The sequence below is a fragment of the Podarcis vaucheri genome, assembly GCF_965113315.1.
Source record: "Podarcis vaucheri genome assembly, chromosome: 3".
NCBI classification, from domain to species: Eukaryota; Metazoa; Chordata; class Lepidosauria; order Squamata; family Lacertidae; genus Podarcis; species Podarcis vaucheri.
The window spans coordinates 22,526,785-22,549,008 of record NC_138761.1 but is presented as its reverse complement, the minus strand read 5'-3'; the positions used below and the strand labels follow the sequence as shown (position 1 = coordinate 22,549,008).

The window sequence follows — 22,224 nt, the reverse complement described above, 5'->3', positions numbered from 1 at the left end:
CAAAGCTGTCTATGGAGAAGCACCACATTCCTAACGGTTACACCCTCTACAGAAAAAAGAGAGAGAGAGATTGAGAGAGGGAGAGAGAGAAAAAAGTGTAGGTCCTTCTACCATCAAACCCCCCCCCCCCACGGTATTGTTCACACTTCAAGATTCGTTTTAGACAATAAAGCTTCTGCCCAGTGAGCGCTGGGAATTACAGTGGACAATGGAGGAGGCATTCTTAAGAGTGTCTAATGATGGGGGGGAAAAGAAAAATATTTATTGCTTTTGACAGTTTCACAAGGGGCAAAAATCCTTGTCATGGTTTAAAGTTTCCACAGCTGTTTGGAGGGGAGGGTGGCGCCTACGGACTGGAAACAGTTCGGCGTCTTTGTTTAGCAGGCCAAGCGCAAAAGGGGCCAAGCTGTGAAATTAAAGATGTAAGTTCATTAAGGTAAGAGAAATTGCGCCAGCGTTGTTGTTGGTACAGGTGTAAGCTGCGGGTCAAGATGGCCCCGACCTATTTGCATATTGCTTGCTTGACATGGGAAGATACCTTTTTCTGAATCCATCTGCAGAGAGAAAAATAGGGAAAGGCTTTATTTCTATATTTATACGTCTATATATATATTATACATAGCTCCCTCTTTTTTCTGTAGGCCCCTTTTCACTATAAAGGGCCTCAAAGAGGTTTACAAAACAAGCAACAGAATAAACAGATGAGCCAAATAAGTAGGCGTTTTAAACAGCAGATACAGATATAGATAGGCACTTGTACCTTGGCAGATAGTGGTCTACATGCCATCCACTTTCACATTCTTGTTGGGGAATAAAGCAAGTTTGTCCTTGTTTCCAAATGCAACACATCTGCATTTGTTCAGGAACACATCCATCCATCCATCCATCCATCCATCCATCCATCCATCCATCCATCATTCTTTTCCACCTCTGTTGCCTTTCCCATAGCCTAATTTAGATTGTAAGCGCCTTGTGGGAAGAGACCTGCCTATTATTTATCCGGCATGTAGAAACTCTGCAAAAGCATCACATAGTTGCTTAAATAATTAATAGTGTTGTTGAAGACAATTAGGAAACAGACCCATTTGCACAGATGGGTTATCTATCTGTCTATTTGTGTCTATATGTCTTTCAGTCTATTTGTCTGTCTGTCTGTCTGTCTGTCAGTATCTATCATTTCCCCCACATGGTTTTATCACAGATTTTGACGGCGACACTTCCTTTGCTCTCTTATCTCTCATTAAAAGTTGTTTTGAAAATCCATGGTTCTTGCTGCAAATGAACCCAGATTATTAACATTTATTCCCTGTGGGGCTTTGTTTTGTTTTGTTTTACCCCAGAAGACTGCAGCTTGTTAAGAGGAAGGTTGTTAAATGGTTCTGTTCTTCTCCACAAGGCTCATAGCAAGTGAATTTTTCTTTAAAAATTAATTTCCGAAAGGAAAGTGATCACACTCTGTAGCTGCAATGCTGCTGTAATGTTCATGCTGCCTATATGATCCATACCCAGGAGATAAAAGTAAAATCTGTGCCTAAACTCATCCAAATGGAAGGAACTGACAGCAAAGTCTCAAAGCATGCTTTTTAAAAGTAAGTCTCATTGAAACACAGAGTTGTGTTTGATTCTGAGGCTATAGATCACTTGCATGTGATGATGTCAGTGTGATATTTAATGTGCAATTAGGCTGTAAAGTTAATTTTAATGCTCATTTTCAAATAAGACAAGTAAGTCATTATCATTACATTTTGAGAGCTTTAGGCTGTAATCCTAAAAACACTTAACACAAAGTAAACCCCACGGATACAGTGGAACTTGCTTTTTTTTTGTAAACATGCAGAGAATTGATTGTGCTACATGTTTCATTTCTGGATAGAGAAAGAGAGAGAGGGGGAGCGCATCATGGATGCAGAACTGAGAGAGTATCTAATTTCATCATTTTGCGAAGCAGTGGTGTTCATAAATGACCTTTTGCACACAATTGTTTTGCAGAGGTCAATTTTTAAACTATTGTTCAGTTTTGTACCTGAGAAGAGAGTGCAGTTTAAAGCTGATGGGCTACTTTTCTGCAATTGCACCCATATTGTGATGCTGCAATGCCCTTGATAGAAAGAAACGGCTGTCTTGAGACAGTGGCATAGCCTGCTTGGAACACTAATGTCCACAGATCTATCTGCCCGTTCTCTCATTCAATTTTTAGAAGCTTTTAAAAGGCAGACTTTTCTATAGCAAGGCTTCCTGATTCAGGCATTCTGCCTCTGTTTCGAAGCCAGGTCTGTTTTGGATAAATGCTTCATTGTCTCTCATTCTGTCTTGGGCAGAATATTGAAATATTTATCTTGGATTGGGGGGTCTAATTCTGCTCAGCAGACATCAGTCAAAAGTGTTTCATTGACTTGGGGTTGCAAGTTGATCTGTCCTGGGTTTTCTCCCCATTTATTTCTCTTGAGCAAGATGCCTTAGGAAAAAAAGGTGGATAATCTTCGGGAAGTGGGAACAACAGCCTTGCTAATGCACAGGAGAATCTGCTGTTATCAAAGAGTGGTTTTTCTTCTTCTTTTTGCTCAGACACAAAATAATTATTCTCTTTCCCCCTCCCCATCCTTCCCCCCTCCCTTTTGGCAACAAACAAGCAGAGAAGCTGATGTCTTTGCATAAGAGAACTGCGGCAGCGACTTGTAACCCTACCAGTCAATTTTTTAAAAGGTAGGCTTAACACTCTCTTTTTCATGTGTGAATAATGGATTCTGTTTTGCTACATAAAGAATTATTTGAAATGGTGCAGCCGAGTTAAAACATACTTCCGTTTAAAACCAATTTAGCATTTGCATTCAGAGATATTTCAGATGCCCCATGTTTTATGCAGCTTTCCACTCCTTTTAGCAAAAGGTGAGCTCTCCAAATGATAATTTGGTGTACTTGAAAACATGCCCGTAGAATGGTGTGAGTCTCTTTATTGAGTTACTAACATTTCATATCTGTCCATATTGCTAGCACTTTCTTTCATGCTTTAACTATTTAACCAATCTGTTCTATTTTAAAATTTACAGCAGTGCTCAGAAGCATTAAATATCAGTTATGTATTATAGCTTTGTGTTTGTATTTTGTTTCATTAAAAAAAACAACAACAACATGGAGATGCACCTTTTACTAACAACTGCAGTCAAATAAATGACTTAACACCACCAAAATGTAACACACCAAATACTAATCACAAGTTTGCAGTAAAGAACACTACAAGTGGAAGTATCACAATACAGTACACTGTATTTGCAACTTGTAAAAAAAGCATAATCTGAAGAGAGAGAATTTGCAATAAAGGAACTTTTATTACAATATATATATATATTTATTAAAGAAAGAGAAATTTTTTTAGCTTGAGGTATGTGCTTTTTATCCAGTATTAATTTACCCAGAAAAGGAGGAAAAATATATTTCCAAATGTATCAGAATGTCGAAGATTTTGCTATCAGTTATGCACCTAGCTGATATATAAATAGAGGCTATTACTGCTTAGATGTAATTCCAAGTATAAGCTCAGCCCTGTGATGCTACCTATATTTTAATATTTCTATTCAAGCAGATGTAAAAAATGGCATTGAATGGGTAGACATATGTCCATGGACAACACAATATTTACAGATTAAGAGAATCTCACCCCATATAATTTTAGAAATATGTCCTGGTGTAACTAAAATGGATAATTTTCGACAAACACCCCATTCTTAAAAAATATGTACCTGGAAGTAAGATTCCATTAATTCCATTGAATTTAGGATCACAACCAAGGTAGTGTTTTAGAAATGCCTAGAAGTAGCCATTTCAAATACTCTTACATAATTGTATTAGACTTTTAACAATATCATAATTCTTAATAAATTGTTATTTCCTAACAAACTTTAGGCTGGGTTTTTAAAAGTGACACCCATCCCCCCCCGTCAATGTTGTTAACATAAAAACATTACATTTATTTGCTCAAAAACTATACGGTTTCTTTTTTACAATTGATGGAATTCAGTCTGAAACAATTAAAAAAAAATGTTCCCTTGGGAAAATATATCAAACTTACAGACCAGTCCTAGAAGGAAAAACCACTTTGTCTATGACACTTACTTCCAAGTAAGTGTGCATAGAAAAGAAGTTCCCATTTCTGATTTCTTCTTCTAAGTATACAATTAATTCAATGCATGCAGTCACTAGGAGGGTGTATTTGCAGTGGATATTTGGTTTGGGGTATATAACTGAATGGTTGGGAAAAACTTTTAAAATGCTAAATTATCATCGCTTTGCATATATGTATATATTTGTGTGTGTGTGGAAAATACTCTCATTAAAGAGGTGGATCACGAATCTGAAGAAAGTGTATGAACTGTAGCATGCAAAACTAAAATGCACTTCCAATTTCCAGGTAAATAAAATTGGAAAATGTTCTTACAAATTCTGCTGTGCTGCATTTTTTCTCCTGCCTTCTGCAGTTCTGAATTTCTTCTGCTCCTATTCTGAGGATTAGCAATTTAAGTTATGTATTAAACATATCTGGCAAGCTCAATCTAAGAGTCATTATACATGTTTTAATAGCAAAAAATGTGTCATTGCCAGACACAATTTTAATATTTCAAGATATGCTTCTTTCCCTTAATAGCCTGATTAGCAAATTTACTTGGAAGGGTAGTTTTAAGATGCATATTGTGGCCAGCAAAATAAATATTCAAGATACTCCCCCCTTTTTTAAAAAAAGGTTTTTATGCTTAAACAAATTTCTGCAAATCAGTGTGTGTGTATTTATTTATTTATTTAAAGTCATTGCTTAGAATATGTACAAAAACTTTGCAATGTACACTATATTTCAAGTCCCTAATTTGAAGGCCCTGGATAGATTATTAGGCCTTGATCCATGAAAATCATATGCACTGATCATTAGTCATGGCATGCTGGCATGGTCTTGAATCTTTGAAAAAAGAAAATAGATATATTTGCTTTTCCATAAGTAAACAAGGCTTTTTCATAGTGAGCAAGATTACTGTGATGTCTTTTTGTTTTGGTGTCGTGCCCCACCTAAGAATTATTGGCTTTTTTACATGCCAGCTTCAAAAGATCCCTTTCCTATTGACCTGGGAAGTCACAACAGGGATCCGTCTATCTGTTCAACATCCCCGCAGCTGTGAAAGATGTCATAGGTTAGACCAGGAATGGGAAACTGTTGATCCTCATATGCTGTTGGACTCCAACTCCCGTCAGCCTCATGAAGCATGGGATAACAGGCGTTGCAGTCCAATAACATCTGGTGGTCATAAGTTCCCCCATCCCTAAGTTAGACCTAAACATTACTGCTAAAAATGGCCCCTTCGTGTTGACGTCAGCCCCAAACATGTAGTCAACACATAGTATCTGATGGCCTTACTTTGTCTATTTCCCTGCCCAACCAATGTGGATGAGGAGACTCACATGATGGTGAAGCTGTGTCATGCAGATGTGTGGCAGAATAGAGAGGGAGAATATGGAGGTTGCTGTTTTCACCAGCATCACATTGGTGCATGCAATCTGTCGTTCTGGGTACATGAGTGGTCTCAGCTTTATCACTGCCAACACCCACCTTGAGCTAGTATAAAATGAAATTGGATTCCTGGTGACTCTAGCTCACAGGTGTGGAAGATGAGTGGTAGAAAAGTCATGTTGCGACCTGCATGGCTATGAGGATGTTAGAGAGACAGGATGGTTCTTTGGGTTTGGGGGTTTTCAGTCTACAAAAATGGCAGGCAAAGGGGAAGACATGATAGAGCTGCAAAAATCTGTGTACTGTGTGAAGGAAATGGATATACAGAAGTGTTTCCTTCCACCTTTATTTCTCACAACACTGGAACCTGGGTTCAGCCACAGAAAGTGAATGGTGAGAGATTCGGAACAGGCAGAAGGAAGTACTTCTTAACTCAGCCCGTAGTTAAAACTATGGGATTTGCTACCAATAAAATGTAGCGATAACCACCTATGGCTATAATAGGAGGGGGGGAAACAAGTTCATGGAGCATAAAGTGATCAATAGCTACTAGTCATGATGGCTAAATATTACTTCCAGTGCTATAGGAAGTGATAACAGCTGCTAGGAATCATCTGTGTGGAGAGTACCATGGGAATAGACTGCTGGATTAGATAGGCCTTTGATTTGATCTAACAGGGTTTATGGGTTGCAATTTAGCAACCTGTGTCTCAGCGAGTATTCGGGTTCCATAAATTAGGTTCTCACAATTTGTGACCAATCTTACAACTTGTGACTTAATAAATCTTACATTTTGACAGCCAGTCTGGTGCTTCAAGAAGGATGGGGACGTCAAGCACCAAATATATCACAAAACAGAGAGAGAGGAGGCAGTGATTATATATGTGGAAAAAACAACAGTGTAATTCTAGAATTAGAACATGTGTCTACTCCCAGGGAAATGTGCATAAGCTAAGGACTGCCATATGACTGGGTTTTCCTGGACACATCAGGGAATTCGGACAGAAAATGGCATCTAGGCAGATTTTCAGCAAATTGGGAGGAAATAAATGTCTGGGGAAACCCAGACATATGGCAAAGGAGGAGATAATTTTTTTAAAAAAATAAAAATTAAAAAAAGGCCAAAAACTTTTGGGAGGAGATGTTTTTCACTTTTGGGAATATGGCAACCCTAGCATAAACCCAAATGCAGCCCAAAAATACTGTTCCATTAGGCCAGGACTGAGGAACTTGTGGCCTTCCAGGCATTGTTGGCAGCCCAACTATTTCTGACTCTTGGACGTGCTAACATCCAGGTTTCCCATTCCAGCATTAAACCATTATGTCTGTGCACGTCTATGTGTGCATGTGGACCAAATATATTTGATGTATTTGAAAATAATCACACAGAAAGGTAATTGACACCATAAGTCAGCCTTGGCCAACCTGGTGCTTCCATACACTTTGAACTACAACTCCCATCAGCCCCTATCAATAGGTGCTGATTGGGACTGTTGGGAGCTGTAGTCCAAAATGTTTTATTTTTTTAAAAAAGAGTGCTGCTCTACAACACAAATAGTTTCAAGGTGGCCTGCAGATACACATAGAGGGCACTAGGTTGGTCCAGGCTGCCGTAAGTATTCAAAAAATGTATGCTATCTCTTGTCACACACCACCCTTCCTCTTTATGGCAGTACAGTCCATTCAGAAGTTTCAGAATTATACCTTAATTGTGCCATAAAGGTGAGGCACCATGGTGGCCGCCACAGCAGAAAACAGCTCCTGAACCCAGCCAATTAAACGGCTCTGGCTGGCTGGCTCCCGGGCTGCCAGGACTGCTGCCGCCAGCGCCGCTAGCAGAGAGGAATCGGGGGTGCCCAGTGTGTTTATCAGAGGAGCCGAAACACACACACACACCCCACACACAAACAACTTTGATCGAGCCGGGAAGGCCACTCACCCAACAACCCAGAGGAGCTCCAGGGCCAGGAGGACCGCAGAGCTAACACGAGGAGGGGGAAGGAAAGGGGAAAAGAGAAAGAGAGAAAGAAAAAGGAGCCCCAACCTTACTGTTGCTGCTGCCATCGCTGCTGCTGACGGGAAAGAAGAGGAGAGTACGCACCACTGAGGAGACTGCGGGAACCCCAGAGAAGCCCTCAAGACACAACCCAGATGGGACACAAATGACCGCCTAATCCAGATGTTCTGTAAAAGCCACCAGTCAACAACACCTGTGCAGCTCAGCAACATCAAGGAACCACCACCACCACCACTCCAAATCACAACACCCTCCTCCCCAAGAGGACATCAAGCAGGCCTTAAACCAAAAACATCAGTGAGACTGCATTGACACCAACCAGGGAGATGGCAAACATCACTGAGAACACAACACCACCACCACCCACCAAGATGAGAATGAAACAGCAACAAAACAAGAACTGAAGGAAGTGAAAACAAGACTAACAGAACTACTGAAAGCGTTCAGTGACCTGACCTCCAAAGTGGAAACTCTAGAAAACAAGAACCAAATACAAGAAAGAATAATAGAGGAGTACCAAGAGAAAAACACACTTGTGAATAATCATAGAATCATAGAACCATAGAGTTGGAAGAGACCACAAGGGCCATCGAGTCCAACCCCCTGCCAAGCAGGAAACACCATCAGAGCACTCCTGACATATGGTTGTCAAGCCTCTGCTTAAAGACCTCCAAAGTAGGAGACTCCACCACACTCCTTGGCAGCAAATTCCACTGTCGAACAGCTCTTACTGTCAGGAAGTTCTTCCTAATGTTTAGGTGGAATCTTCTTTCTTGTAGTTTGGATCCATTGCTCCATGTCCGCTTCTCTGGAGCAACAGAAAACAACCTTTCTCCCTCCTCTATATGACATCCTTTTATATATTTGAACATGGCTATCATATCACCCCTTAACCTCCTCTTCTCCAGGCTAAACATGCCCAGCTCCCTTAGCCGTTCCTCATAAGGCATTGTTTCCAGGCCATTTTGGTTGCCCTCTGGACACGTTCCAGTTTGTCAGTGTCCTTTTTGAACTGTGGTGCCCAGAACTGGACACAGTACTCCAGGTGAGGTCTGACCAGAGCAGAATACAGTGGCACTATTACTTCCCTTGATCTAGATGCTATACTCCTATTGATGCAGCCCAGAATTGCATTGGCTTTTTTAGCTGCCGCGTCACACTGTTGGCTCATGTCAAGTTTGTGGTCAACCAAGACTCCTAGATCCTTTTCACATGTACTGCTCTCAAGCCAGGTGTCCCCCATCTTGTATTTGTGCCTCTCATTTTTTTTGCCCGAGTGCAATACTTTAAATTTCTCCCTGTTAAAGTTCATCTTGTTTGCTTTGGCCCAGTTCTCTAATCTGTCAAGGTCGTTTTGAAGTGTGATCTTGTCCTCTTGGGTGTTAGCCACCCCTCCCAGTTTGGTGTCATCTGCAAATTTGATCAGGATGCCCTTGAGTCCATCATCCAAGTCGTTGATAAAGATGTTGAATAAGACCGGGCCCAAGACAGAACCCTGTGGCACCCCACTAGTCACTCTTTTCCAGGATGAAGAGGAACCATTGATGAGCACCCTTTGGGTTCGGTCAGTCAGCCAGTTACAAATCCACTGAGTGGTAGCATAGTCAAGACCGCATTTTACCAGCTTCTTTACAAGAATATCATGGGGCACCTTGTCAAATGCCTTGCTGAAATTAAGGTAGGTGTCAGGGAACTGACATTGGAGCCAGAGGCGGAGGGAAGGCTCCCAAGTGATGCTGGAGAGGGACCCAGCAGGCAGAGAGGTAGCTCAGCAGAGGAAGGAAATCAGCGCAACACCAGGGATAAAGGGGGGCAGATGGGGGAATCACCGAGAGGGCTCCAGGACTCTTCGCCGGACACCAGCGGGGAGAGCACGGGTCCTCCGCTACCCACACCCTCCCTGCGCAGAAGACTTCCACGCAGGGAGAGTAGGAGACTTGGCGTCAAACAGCTTTTATGCTGGAAAAGGTTTAAGAAACGCCCACTGACGGATTCTGCTAGCGACTGAGGCAGCCACGAAGTGAAGGGCTGTCCAGACAGAAAAGGTTTAACAAGGCAACATAGCCAGGAGTGGCGGCAACTTACGCACGAGCAACCCCTATATTCATGACAGCAATCCGTCAGTCTTTGACGTTGCTTGTGCGCAGTGACAGGCAGGCAGCATCATGAGCCAGACCGGAGAAGCCGGCGCTACGGAGGGAGCAGCTGGAGTGCAAAATCTGGTGGAGAGGAACCGAGATTTGGAACAGCATGTGGCTCTTCTGACGGCGCGGCTGGAAGAAAGGCGGGCTCACGATGCACAGGTCAGACCCACCCCTGTAGCAAGGAAAGTGCCGGGACTAGTACACAAGTTTGGGGGGAGGCCCCAAGACTACAACGCGTTCCGAACGGAAATAGAGTACACTTTGGAACTGCAGCATAAGGATTTTGCGGACGATGCGGAGAGGGTGGCCTATATTGTGGGACATCTGCAGGATGGGGCCAGGGAATGGATCAGGCCCCTAATGGCAACGCAGAATGCCGCCTTGAAAGACCTGAGGAAATTCTTCCAGGGGATGGATGCGATGTATTCCAGTGATGTACAGCAAAGTGTGACTCGGCAGGAACTGATGGGCTGTAAACAGGGGAACCAGTCAGTTAGAGACTACTGGTCACGCTTTGCAATGTTAGTCCACCGGCTCGGGTGGGAATTGGACTCTGAACCCATTCAGATGTTGTTCGAGGAGGGGTTGTCCCCAACGGTGAAGGACGAGTTTTCCCGCGCGCCCCGCCCGCAGTCGATGGATCAGCTGACCAAGGCTGTGCTTGCGATTGGTGTAAGACAGGAAGCCCTCCCCGCCGGCGGAGCCAATGGAAATAGATGGCACGCGCGGGGGGAGCTTTCAAACTCCAGTGAAGGTCGCAAGAGGGAGGGAAAGGATTGGAAAACCACCAAGAAGTGTTTCCTCTGCCAGCGGCCAGGACATTTTGCCAGGGTCTGCCCTCAAAGAAAGGCCTAGCAAGGGATGGTGGGAGCTGCAGGAGGTGAGGAGGAGGTGGAAAAGGGGCAGGAGCAGGGAAACGCCAACGCTTGGCTGCCACTCAGCGGGCACAGCAGCCAGGCCAGCAACCAATAGAAGTGCCCCAACCAGACCCTCCCAGGGCGGCTATAGCCATAGAGGTGGTGCTAGAGCTCCCGAATAGGCACCCAGTCAAGGTGAAGGGGCTGTTGGATTCAGGCAGTTCCTACAATTTCTTCAGCAAGGACTTCGCACTAGAGCACCAGCTCCACCTGCTGCCCCTGGATTTTCCCTTGCAAGTGACCACCATTGATGGCAGGGAGCTTCTGGGAGGGGAAGTGACACACCAGACCCCACCAATGAGGATGAGGGTTTCCAGGCACACAAAGATATTGCCTTTCACGTAGCCTCACTGGCAGGACCCCCAATAATATTAGGGATGAGCTGGCTAGCACAACATGATCCAGTGGTGGCATGGCATCAGAGAACGGTCACCTTTGGGTCCGCTTACTGCTTGGAACACTGTCTAGGGGGGGAAACCCCAAGAATGACCATGGCCAGGGTGGCTGGGATAGCTGTGGAGCCGAGAGGGGAGGTGCCACCACAATATGCTGACCTGCAGGAGGTCTTCAGCGAGAAGGAGGCGGATAGACTACCCCCCCATAGACCCTTTGACTGCCAAATCAACTTGCTCCCAGGGGCGCAGCTGCCGGTGGGTAAACTGTATGCCACGTCGGACAGGGAGATGAAGGAGTTGCGGGAATTTATTGACAAGAACCTGAAAAGAGGTTTCATAAGAGAATCAAAGGCGGTGGGTGGCAGTCCAGTGTTCTTTGTGGACAAAAAAGACACAAATCAACCCAGGCTCGTTGTGGACTTTAGGGCCGTCAATTTGGTGTCGGAACCCGTGACCTTCCCAATGCCCAGAATTGACGACATTTTAACACAGGTGAGGCAGGGGAATTTTTTTACCAAGCTGGACCTCAGGGGAGCATACAACTTGATTAGGATGAGGGAGGGGGACGAATGGAAGACCACAATGTTCACACCCCTGGGGGCCTTTGAGTACCTAGTTATGCCTTTTGGATTACAGTCGGGCTCCGCCTGTTTTCAAGCTTTCATGCACCACGTGTTGGGGTCCCTGCTGTACAAGAACTGCATAGCCTTCTTGGACGACGTCTTAATCTATTCGGACAATGAGGAGCAACATGTCAGAGACGTCAGGGAAGTGCTAAAGAGACTGCGGAAGCACCATTTGTGGGTCAAGCTGGAAAAATGTCAGTTTCACGCCAGAGAAGTTGAGTTTCTGGGGTACAAGTTGTCAGACAAAGGCCTAGCGATGGACCCAAGCAAGGTGCAGGCAGTGCTGGAATGGAAGGCCCCCAAAACCCGGAAGGACGTGCAGAGGTTCCTAGGGTTCAGCAACTTCTACAGGAAGTTCATCAAGAACTTTGCCCACTTGACAGCGCCCATCACAGATTGTCTCAGTAGCAAAAGGAAGTTCGTCTGGACAGAGGGGGCCCAGCAATCCTTTGAAAGACTGAAGAAGGCGTTCGCTTCGGAAGAGCAGCTCCTGCATGTGGATCTGGAGAAACCCATGAGGCTAGAGACCGACGCGTCCGACAGAGCCATTGGGGTGGTTCTTTTGCAGCCAGGGAGGAGCAAGCAGGAATGGAAACCGTGTGCCTTTTTCTCGAGAAAGCTGAGCAAGTCGGAGCAAAACTATACTGTGTATGACCGCGAACTGCTTGCGATCTATGCGGCGTTTTGTCGATGGCGACATCTGCTAATAGGGACACAGCACAAGATCCAGGTTTGTACAGATCACAAGAACTTGGAATACTGGAGGAACGCATGAGTACTCAACCAGAGACAGATTCGATGGGCACAGGAGTTCTCCAAGTTTTCCTTTGAAATCCGATACGTGCCAGGAGAGGAAAACGTAAGAGCAGATGCTCTCTCCCGGAAGCCGGAGTACATGGAAGGAGAGGGACCGCCGGAGATACGACACGTGATCCCCGAGGACCGATGGGTGTGTGTGGGGGGGACCTTGGTGGGAAAACGAGAACTGGCCGGGCTTACTAGAAACGATGTGTTCACACAAACTAAAGTCCGGGAACTCCGAGACGGAAGAGAAAAACAAGGGTGGTTTGAGAAAAAGGAAGGGGTGCTGTACTATAAGGGGGTGCTGTATGTACCGGGGGAGACCCTGAGGGGGAAGGTACTCAAACAACTCCACGACAACCCCACGGCTGGGCACTTTGGACAGCACAAAACCATGATGCTCGTCACCAGGCAGTTCTGGTGGCCCAGGGTGAGGGAGGATGTACGGGAATATGTACGGGGGTGTGACCGCTGCCAAAGGGCAAAGGGGGAGCGGGCTGCCCCCGCAGGATTACTGGAACCCTTACCCACGCCGGGAAAACCCTGGGAGGTGGTGTCCATTGATTTTATGACCGATTTGCCCAAGTCCCGGGGGAAGACATCGGTCATGGTAGTAGTCGATCTACTGACAAAGATGTGCCACTTCATAGCTTGCTCACATGCGGTGACTGCTGAGGAGACAGCCAAGTTGTTTGTGGATCACATCTTCAGGTTGCATGGGGCTCCCTCGAGGGTAATTTTGGATCGCGGGAAACAATTTACTTCCCGGTTTTGGAGGAAGCTCATGAGCTTGCTGCAGGTAGAGGTGAGCTTCTCGACGGCGAGACATCCGGAAACCAACAGGGAGGCAGAAAGGGCGAACAGTATACTCCAGCAATACCTACGCTGCTACGTCAGCAAGAGGCAGAACGATTGGGTAGAGAAACTAGCGCTGGCTGAATTTGTGTACAATAACGCTGAACATGTGTCCACGGGAATGAGCCCGTTCTTGGCCAATTATGGGTGTCACCCTAGGGCCTTCCTGGGGAGTGGGGAGGAAGGGTGGAGCGTACCAGCGGCAGAGCAGTTTGTGGAGGAAATGGAAGCCCTGCACCAGCAACTTAAAATGAACTTGGAACGGGCCAAGGAAATTTACAAGAGGCAGGCAGACAAGCACCGTAGGGAAGGGGAGATCATACGGGTGGGAGACCGGGTGTGGTTGTCAACCCAAGGGTTACCCTTTAGGGGGGGGTGCAAGAAGTTGCAGCCAAGGCGGCTGGGACCGTTTGAGGTAACAGAGCAGGTGAACCCCGTGGCATTCAAGCTCAAATTGCCGGACAGCATGAAGATACACCCGGTGTTCCATAGGTCCCTACTCTCACCGTACAGGGAGGGGCGGGAATTCCCAGGGCGAGAGGGAGAAGTCACCACGCACCCGCAGATAGAAGAGAGGGAACACCACAACCTGCCCACGGAAATACTCGATTCAAGGTGGCGAGGATGCCAGGTGGAGTACTTGGTAGCTTGGGAGGGAGAACCCGGGTCGGAAAACACGTGGGTTCCCGCGGAGGCAATCAATGACGGGTATCGTGTGGAGGAATTCCACCACCTGTTCCCAGATAAACCCAAACCACTAGCGAGATTCTGGGAGGAGCAATTTGGAACCACAGACGATGAAGAGGATTTTGTGGGGTTTTCTGCCTCCGAAGAGGAGGGAGGAGAGGCTTCGGAGGAAGAAGAATCAGACTGGGAGGCCCACCCCGCGGGAAGGGATCAGAGCAGGTGGGAAGCGGGTTTTGAATCCTCAGAGGATGGCGACAGCTCCTTCCGGGGGTTCCCCGCATCGTCGGCCGAAGAAAGGGACGAAGTTGGGTCAACAGGTCGGGCCGGGGGTGGAGGGGGTCCTGGGGGGGAGGTGGATGTCAGGGAACTGACATCGGAGCCAGAGGCGGAGGGAAGGCTCTCAAGTGATGCTGGAGAGGGACCCAGCAGGGAGAGAGGTAGCTCAGTGGGGGAAGGAAATCAGCGCAACACTAGGGATAAAGGGGGGCAGATGGGGGAATCGGCGAGAGGGCTCCAGGACTCTTCGCTGGACACCAGCGGGGAGAGCACGGGTCCTCTGCTACCCACACCCTCCCTGCGCAGAAGACTTCCGCGCAGGGAGAGTAGGAGGAGACTTGGCGTCAAACAGCTTTTATGCTGGAAAAGGTTTAAGAAACGCCCACTGACAGATTCTGCTAGCGACTGAGGCAGCCGCGAAGTGAAGGGCTGTCCAGACAGAAAAGGTTTAACAAGGCAACATAGCCAGGAGTGGCGGCAACTTACGCACGAGCAACCCCTATATTCATTACAGTAGGCTACATCCACTGCGTTTCCTTCATCTACCAGGCTTGTAATTCTGTCAAAAAACGAGATCAGGTTAGTCTGACATGACTTATTTTTCAGAAATCCATGCTGACTATTGGTGATCACAGCATTCCTTTCCAGGTGCTCACAGACTGTTTGCTTAATGATCTGCTCCAGAATCTTCCCTGGTATTGATGTCAGACTGACTGGGCGATAATTATTTGGGTCCTCTCTTTCCCCCTTTTTGAAAATAGGGACAACATTTGCCCTCCTCCAGTCTGCCGGGACTTCGCCTGTTCTCCAGGAATTCTCTGCCAGTGGTTCTGAGATCACATCTGCCAGTTCCTTTAATACTCTTGGATGCAGTTCATCTGGCCCTGGAGACTTGAATACATCTAAACTAGCCAAGTATTCTTGTACTATCTCCTTAGTTATTCTGGGCTGTGTTTCCTCTGCTGAATCATTTGCTCCAAATTCTTCAGGTCGGGCATTGTTTTCTTTATCGGAGAATGAGGCAAAGAAGGCATTGAGGAGTTCAGCCCTTTCTGTGTCCCCTGTTTGCATTTCACCATCTTCTCCTCTGAGTGACCCCACTGTTTCTTTGTTCTTCCTTTTGCTACGGACATACCCATAAAAGCCTTTTTTGTTGCTTTTAACTTCTCTAACAAGCCTGAGCTTATTCTGTGCTTTAGCTTTTCTGACTTCGTGCCTACATGTGCTGGCTATTTGTTTGAATTCCTCTTTGGTGGTTTCCCCCCTTTTCCATTTTTTGTACACATCCTTTTTTAATCATTAGTTGGCTGAACTAGAAACCCACCTGGAAAGAATAGAAACGGAAAACACAGAAATGAAAATCAAACAAGCAGACCCCGAAGATCGCAGTAGTTGCTGCAACATCCACTTCTACAACTTTCCTGAAAAAGTGGAAGAGAAAAGCCCAGCAAACCTAATTGTTCGCTGGTTGAAAAATACTATCCGAAACCTGGCACTCAAGGTAGACGACCTGGGGAGGGCTCACAGAACCCTAAAACATATGCCCCCCCCCAAGAGACATCATTGTAATAATAATTGTGTGCTTCACACCCTACAAAAAGAAAAAAGAGGCATGGAACAACTTCAGAAACTCAACCAACCTTCGATACGGAGACAACCCAATATTGGCTTTACAGGATTTATCTCAGGACACCCTAAATCGGAGGGAAAGCCTACGCCCATGCACCCAGCATCTCCAACAAGCAAGGATCAAGTACCGATGGGGCTTCCCCTTCTGCCTCATTGTAACAACCAACAGAACACAACACATGGCTACCAACATACCCAACACTGGTGTCACAAAGACGCTTAACACCGTCTCACTGACCATCCCCTATCGCAAATGACAGGGAGGACGGCCTGCCCCTGAACAAGGCCCTCCACACCAGCTGAGACTTAGGACCAACCGGCTAAACACCAGAAGGCCCAAAATACCCCTAAAACATCCATATGACTACATATAGGATACTCTTTATAATTTACCCCCAACTCTTTAACCCAAATCTAATCCTAATCCCACTAGTCCCCCACCCACCACTCGCTAGGTCAGCGCAACCCCATTGGTTCGTTAAACAACACAAAGTCGGGCCCACAGGTAAACTTTGCAAAGTCAGAAGCTATGTGCTTCAACACCCCTCCTCACACCCAAAAAGAACTCACTAATGTCACCAAAATAAAACTTTGCCACACCGAGTTCAGATACCTAGGGGTACAAATAACCAGAAACCTCAATAAATTTTACCTCCACAACTACAAGCCCCTGTGACAACAAATTAACAAAGACCTAAAGAGATGGAACAACATGAATTCCACTCCTTCAGGCAAAATAGCCATGATCAAAATGATCACCCTCCCAAAATTAACCTACCTATTCCAAACGCTCCCAATCTGGATTCCCCCAATCCAACTCCGCAGATGGCAGAGAAAAGTACACTCTTTTTTTCTTTTCACATAAAAAGCCAAGAATAAGCCCCAAATACCTGCACCTCCCCACCTCAGAAGGAGGATGGGGAATCCCCAACATAGAAGCATATTACATTGCCAACCAAATATGCCATATAATCCCATATATACTAGAAGATGAGACAAAACAATGGATACACCTAGAGAGGGACACAATTGAAAATACCTGCACCACAGCATACCCACTCCTCCCAAACTAAGGAAAATTCCCACAACACTTAACAGGTACACACAGACCATGCTCAAAGCATGGAAAACAGAAATAGGCAAACTATCCCCAACCCCATCCCCTGGCGTACCACCCATTATTCCACCATGCAGCACAAAACCTCCAGATAAAAACCTGGCAAACCAAAGGCTTATATCGTCTAATATTCTATAAAAATAACAAACTTTGTCAACACAAGAAATACAGGACAAACTAGAAGACACCCAAATGCCCTAGTTAGCACAACACCAATTACATGTCATCTTAAACAATCCAGCAGTAAAATCAGCAGCAACTAGGCCCCTGACAATCTTCGAAAACCTTCTCCTAACAACAAAGGGACACGGTAAAGGGATGGTATCCGCAATATACAAAATACTACTCCAAAATCCCACGAACCCCCTAGATGCAATAAAAAAAAAATGGGAGGGTGACATAGGCTATGAGATTAACCCCACTCAATGGACCAGAATGTGGTCTAAACCCCCCTTTAAATCCATATCAACAAAAAGAAAAGAACTCACTCTGAAACTTACCTACAGGTGGTACCTAACACCAAGAAAACTAGCGCTAATGCGACCAGGAACCTCACCAAAATGCTGGAGAGGGTGCACCTCCACAGGCACATACCTCCACATGTGGTGGGAGTGCCCCAAAATTCAACAATTCTGGACAACAGCCATACGAGAAATATGTAAAATAACTAAGCAAGTATTAGAAATCACCCCAGAATTGGCCCTACTAAACATCTTCCAAGACAATAATGCCCACTTACACCACAAAGAACTCATAACCCACCTATTTTTAGCAGCCAGACACATCATAACCAGACACTGGAGAGACCTGTCAGGAGTAAGCATGGACCAATGGTACCAAATAGTATGGGAAACAGCCTTACTAGAAAAATTAACCAATAAACTGAAACGAACACAGGGACAAACGGAAGAAGACACCTTCACCCCGGTATAGCTCCCCTTTATGACATACACAGCCCAACAAGACAATGACAAAAATCCACCAACAACATACAAATCAATATGGCTAACCTGATCCAAAACCCCACTCACACATGAAAACAAAGATCACCACAGCCAATCACAAACAAACAACCACACCCTAGGCCAACCTCAACCTCTTTCACCACCAAAGGAACACAAGTGAATAGCACAGAACCTGCACAAGCAACGCTGACACAAAACCCCACATATATTAAGTAAAATAGAACTATCGCCACCCCACCCCCACTCACCTTTTCCCCCTCCACCTCTTTCCCCCTTTTCTTCCTAATGTCTCAACAAATGAAACTGATCTGTAAAAAATGTTACTTGAAAAAGAGAGAGAGAGATTGCACATACTTTTGTAAACCAAGAAAATCTTTAATAAAAATAAAACAAAATTGTGCTATAAATGTGTGAACCCTCCTGGAGATAATTCGTGGACTTGTACAGGAAAGAAGAAACCATCATTTGTAATCAATATCCAATTAATTCCCTAGGCTTAACAATTTCCACCAATGATTAAAAAAACCTCCTGCACTAGAAATATTGTCTTCAGATAGCCCTACTGAGCCCAGGTTTTCTGTAGGACTGACCACTAGAATTATAGCAACTAAACACATGAATAATGCTACATTCATCTGTCTGTCTGTCTGTCTACCCTCTATATCTATCTATCTATCTATCTATCTATCTATCTATCTATCTATCTATCATCTATCTATCTATCTATCTATCTATCTATCTATCTATCTATCTATCATCTATCTATCTCCCATCAATTTATTAGTGATCTCCCCACCCCCACCACTGCCATCAGCCATAATCTAACAAATCTACATGGTTTTTCTTACTCATTCTACTCGTAACTATTGATGGGGTAGAAATTTCTGTTCAGTTCGCATTTAATTAAAACTTTCTGAACAATATGGAAATAAAAAAGAGGCCACCCTTCAAAAATTGCACTTTTAATAGATTTGCAGTTCAGTTCTCCAGCCAAATAAGGTGTGCAAACATGCCCATACTAGGGTAAAGTGTGCAAATAAATGCATAGGTTAGTGAAAATAACGTACAAAATGCATCATAGTAAGGGGAAATTGCTTTCCAAAAATGTGTGCCTGCATGAAAAGTGTGTTCATTTGGGGGAATGTGCACGAAAATGTTTATAAATTTGTATTTGCATTTTAACCAAAATTCACAAATTGCTGCGGAAATGTTGAGAACTGAATTCAAGACAGGAAAAATTAGAAACAGGCATATTCGCCATTCCCTGCTCTTAACAAAAATAGCCAAGATTTTGAAATGTAGTACATGCCAGCAAATTAATTTTATTGTTTTATTCATTACTCAGATTGCTAAAACAGGGCAGATTACAGCGTAGAAAAATAAAATGGTGCCATCACACTCAAATAAGCAATGAAAGCAGGTAAAATATAACAAATGAAGTTATCATCTCTAACTCTGGACTGTCATAAAACTTTGACAGAGAGTCCCATCAATGCCATCAGACTCCTGCAAAGGCAGAGGTATGTTTTCATTTGGCACCTGAAGGTGTGTCAGATGCAGTTGCCAAACAAGGCCGTGCCTTGTTTACAGGTAAAGTTTACTGGTTAGTAATGTTCTTAGGCAATCTGGTAAATAGTATGTACAGTGTACAGTGTACACCAATGCACAGTGAGACATTGGTCATCTCTGCTGCATTGAATGGATGCATCAGATCCTGTGTCGTAAGTGTTTTTCAGTGAAATGAATGCAGCTTAGTCATAGGTTCAGGGTGGGAAAACTCCTCCTCATTTGGCACTCTGTTTGGTCCCCAGGCTGCCCCCTGACTTTCCAGACCCCAGCCTACTATACAAAGGTAAAATTAACATTCATTGTTCCATCCACTTTGCCTCTGGCTCTGTCAGGAGCCTTTCCAAAGCTGGGAAGGTGCTAACTAGACTTAGGGGAGGAGGTGGGAAGAATCTAGCATCTTGCTTACCCAGCTTTAGGAAAGCAGTTTGAGGCCTGTGGAGAGGGGCCCCTCAGATGTTGCCAAGGGCTGCCCAAAATGCCTTGAGGGTTGCATTGGACCACCTTGTGCTATGGGATTGTAGGTGATCAGAACACGAGTCAGTCGTGTGGTATGACTCCAAAAAGGATGGGCAAAATTTTAGGCTGCATCAATAGACGCAGAATTAATGGAACTTTGTTCTGCACTAGCGATATATCATCTGAAGTACAGTGTCCAATTCTGGATCTTGCAGTTTGAATTCTTCTGTGCAAAGCTTGTAAACTGCGGGTGGGGAACCTCTGGCCTGACACAGATCCCAATTTGGCCTTTCCCCCAAACCACACCCACCTACCCTATACCTGATGTCTTATGTGATGTCATGTGTGATGCAGGGAGAGACACTAAATCACAGAGTCGATCCATGCAGAGAGCAGCTTTGCCAAGCAAAGGGCCGGCAAAACCCCATGCGCTATCGTTCCCAAGTACCTGGCAGCCAACTGGCTATTGAGTCCTTGGGAAGTGCTGCGCAAGGGACACCTGGGTGGGACAAACCGCCTGTCAGTCATCTGACATAACGATGCCTGGTGATTGACAAGAGGGTTGTCCAGCCCACCTGTCAGCACCAGCCTATGGGGGGTGAGGACAGATAGCGATCTGGCCCATCAGGTCAAAAAAGGTTCCTTGATCTGGACAAACTGGAACAGTTTCAGAGGAGTACAATGAAGGTGGTCGGTGGGGGGAAAGTCCCATGAGAGGAAAGCTGGAGGAACCAGGTATGCTTAGCCTGGAAAAGAGAAGAGTGAAGTTCAGGTCAATTCTGTGTCCAGGGCAGCTGTTTACCAGCTCCATCTGGTACGCAGGCTGAGACCCTGTCTGCCTACGGACTGTCTCGCCAGAGTGGTGCATGCTATGGTTATCTCTCACTTGGACTACTGCAACGCGCTCTATGTGGGGCTACCTTTGAAGGTGACCCGGAAACTACAACTAATCCAGAATGCGGCAGCTAGACTGGTGACTGGGAGCGACTGCCAAGACCACATAACACCGGTCTTGAAAGACCTACATTGGCTCCCAGTACCTTTCCGAGCACAATTCAAAGTGTTGGTGCTGACCTTTAAACCCCTAAACGGCCTCGGCCCAGTATACCTGAAGGAGCATCTCCACCCCTTTCGTTCAGCCCTGACACTGAGGTCCAGTGCCGAGGGCCTTCTGGCAGTTCCCTCATTGCGATATGCCAAGTTACAGGGAACCAGGCAGAAGGCCTTCTTGGTAGTGGCACCCACCCTGTGGAATGCCCTCCCACTAGATGTCAAAGAGAACAACAACTACCACACTTTTAGAAGACATCTGAAGGCAGCCCTGTTTAGGGAAGCTTTTAATGTTTGATGGACTACTCTATTTTAATATTTTGTTGAAAGCTGCCCAGAGTGGGCGGGGTATAATTATTATTATTATTATTATTATTATTATTATTAATAATATCATCATCATCATTAATTATACACTGGGTTGAAGAAAAACCTAGTCATAATCAGTGCAGAACCATTGAAATCAATGGGGAGGGGCTATAGCTCAGTGGTCCCAGGTTCAGTCCCTGGCACTGCAAGGTGGGGTTGGGAGAGACCCCTGCCAGCACTGGGGTGCCTGCCTGACTTCTGCCTGGAGGGTGTGTGTGCCCCATTGAGGTAGTGGTGGTGGAAATACCCGGGGGGGGCATAAAAATGTGGGGGCCAAGGAAGATCAGTTGGCAGGGAATAAGAAATGTCCCTATTTTCATCCGAGGAATGTTGGAAGGTATGTCTATTACAGGCATGGGGCAGGCACATATTAATAGTCCGTGTGGGGTATCCAATGTTAATTGGACTCAAAGCAAATCCATTGAAACCAATGGACTTTGGTGCATTGAGTTCAAGGGGTCTACTCTGATGTTGTTGGATATTATTGAATAGTACCATGGAATGGGTAAATTCTTAGAATTTGTTCGAAATCTACAGTATTTATGTCTGAGATTGGCCTTCAAATGCACAAATCATATGCAGTCTTTAGCAGGAGAATGATTATAGCCGTAATGGAAATTCTCAGTGTGGATTTGAACGTTATTGATGTCTGAGTGACAAAATACTTACATATAGCATGTGCCTATGGAGTTGCCTGCGTGATCTCTGAATCCAGACTGTAGAACTGAAAACAATCAGAAAGGAGCCCTTTCTTCATGACGTACTGTTTGCTGTGTTAAGTGTTGGCTTATTTATGCGGAGTTTGGAAAATCTGCCATCGAGCAAGGGGCCATCCATCAGCTAAGGAAATGAAAAGGCAT

General features: G+C 45.3%; 2 long non-coding RNA genes across 6 annotated transcripts in view; one reads left to right on the top strand and one right to left on the bottom strand.

Annotated features, from left to right (window-relative positions):
* Nucleotides 1-332: 332 nt before the first annotated feature.
* LOC309529745 overlaps nucleotides 333-22,224 on the top strand; it is a 54,394-nt gene continuing 32,502 nt past the window's right edge. For 3 of the 5 annotated variants that reach the window (XR_014218403.1, XR_014218404.1, XR_014218405.1), the window contains exons 1-2: nucleotides 333-436; nucleotides 2,634-2,703. This is a non-coding gene — a long non-coding RNA (uncharacterized lncRNA). Of the gene's footprint in view, nucleotides 437-1,350; nucleotides 1,590-2,630; nucleotides 2,704-22,224 lie in introns of those variants that run through there. The other 2 variants (XR_014218406.1, XR_014218407.1) reach the window with 2 other exon arrangements.
* LOC309529787 overlaps nucleotides 333-22,224 on the bottom strand; it is a 37,193-nt gene continuing 15,301 nt past the window's right edge. The window contains exons 3-4 of the long non-coding RNA XR_014218458.1: nucleotides 22,034-22,204; nucleotides 333-406 (exon numbers count right to left, since the gene is read on the bottom strand). This is a non-coding gene — a long non-coding RNA (uncharacterized lncRNA). The remainder of the gene's footprint in view (nucleotides 407-22,033; nucleotides 22,205-22,224) is intronic.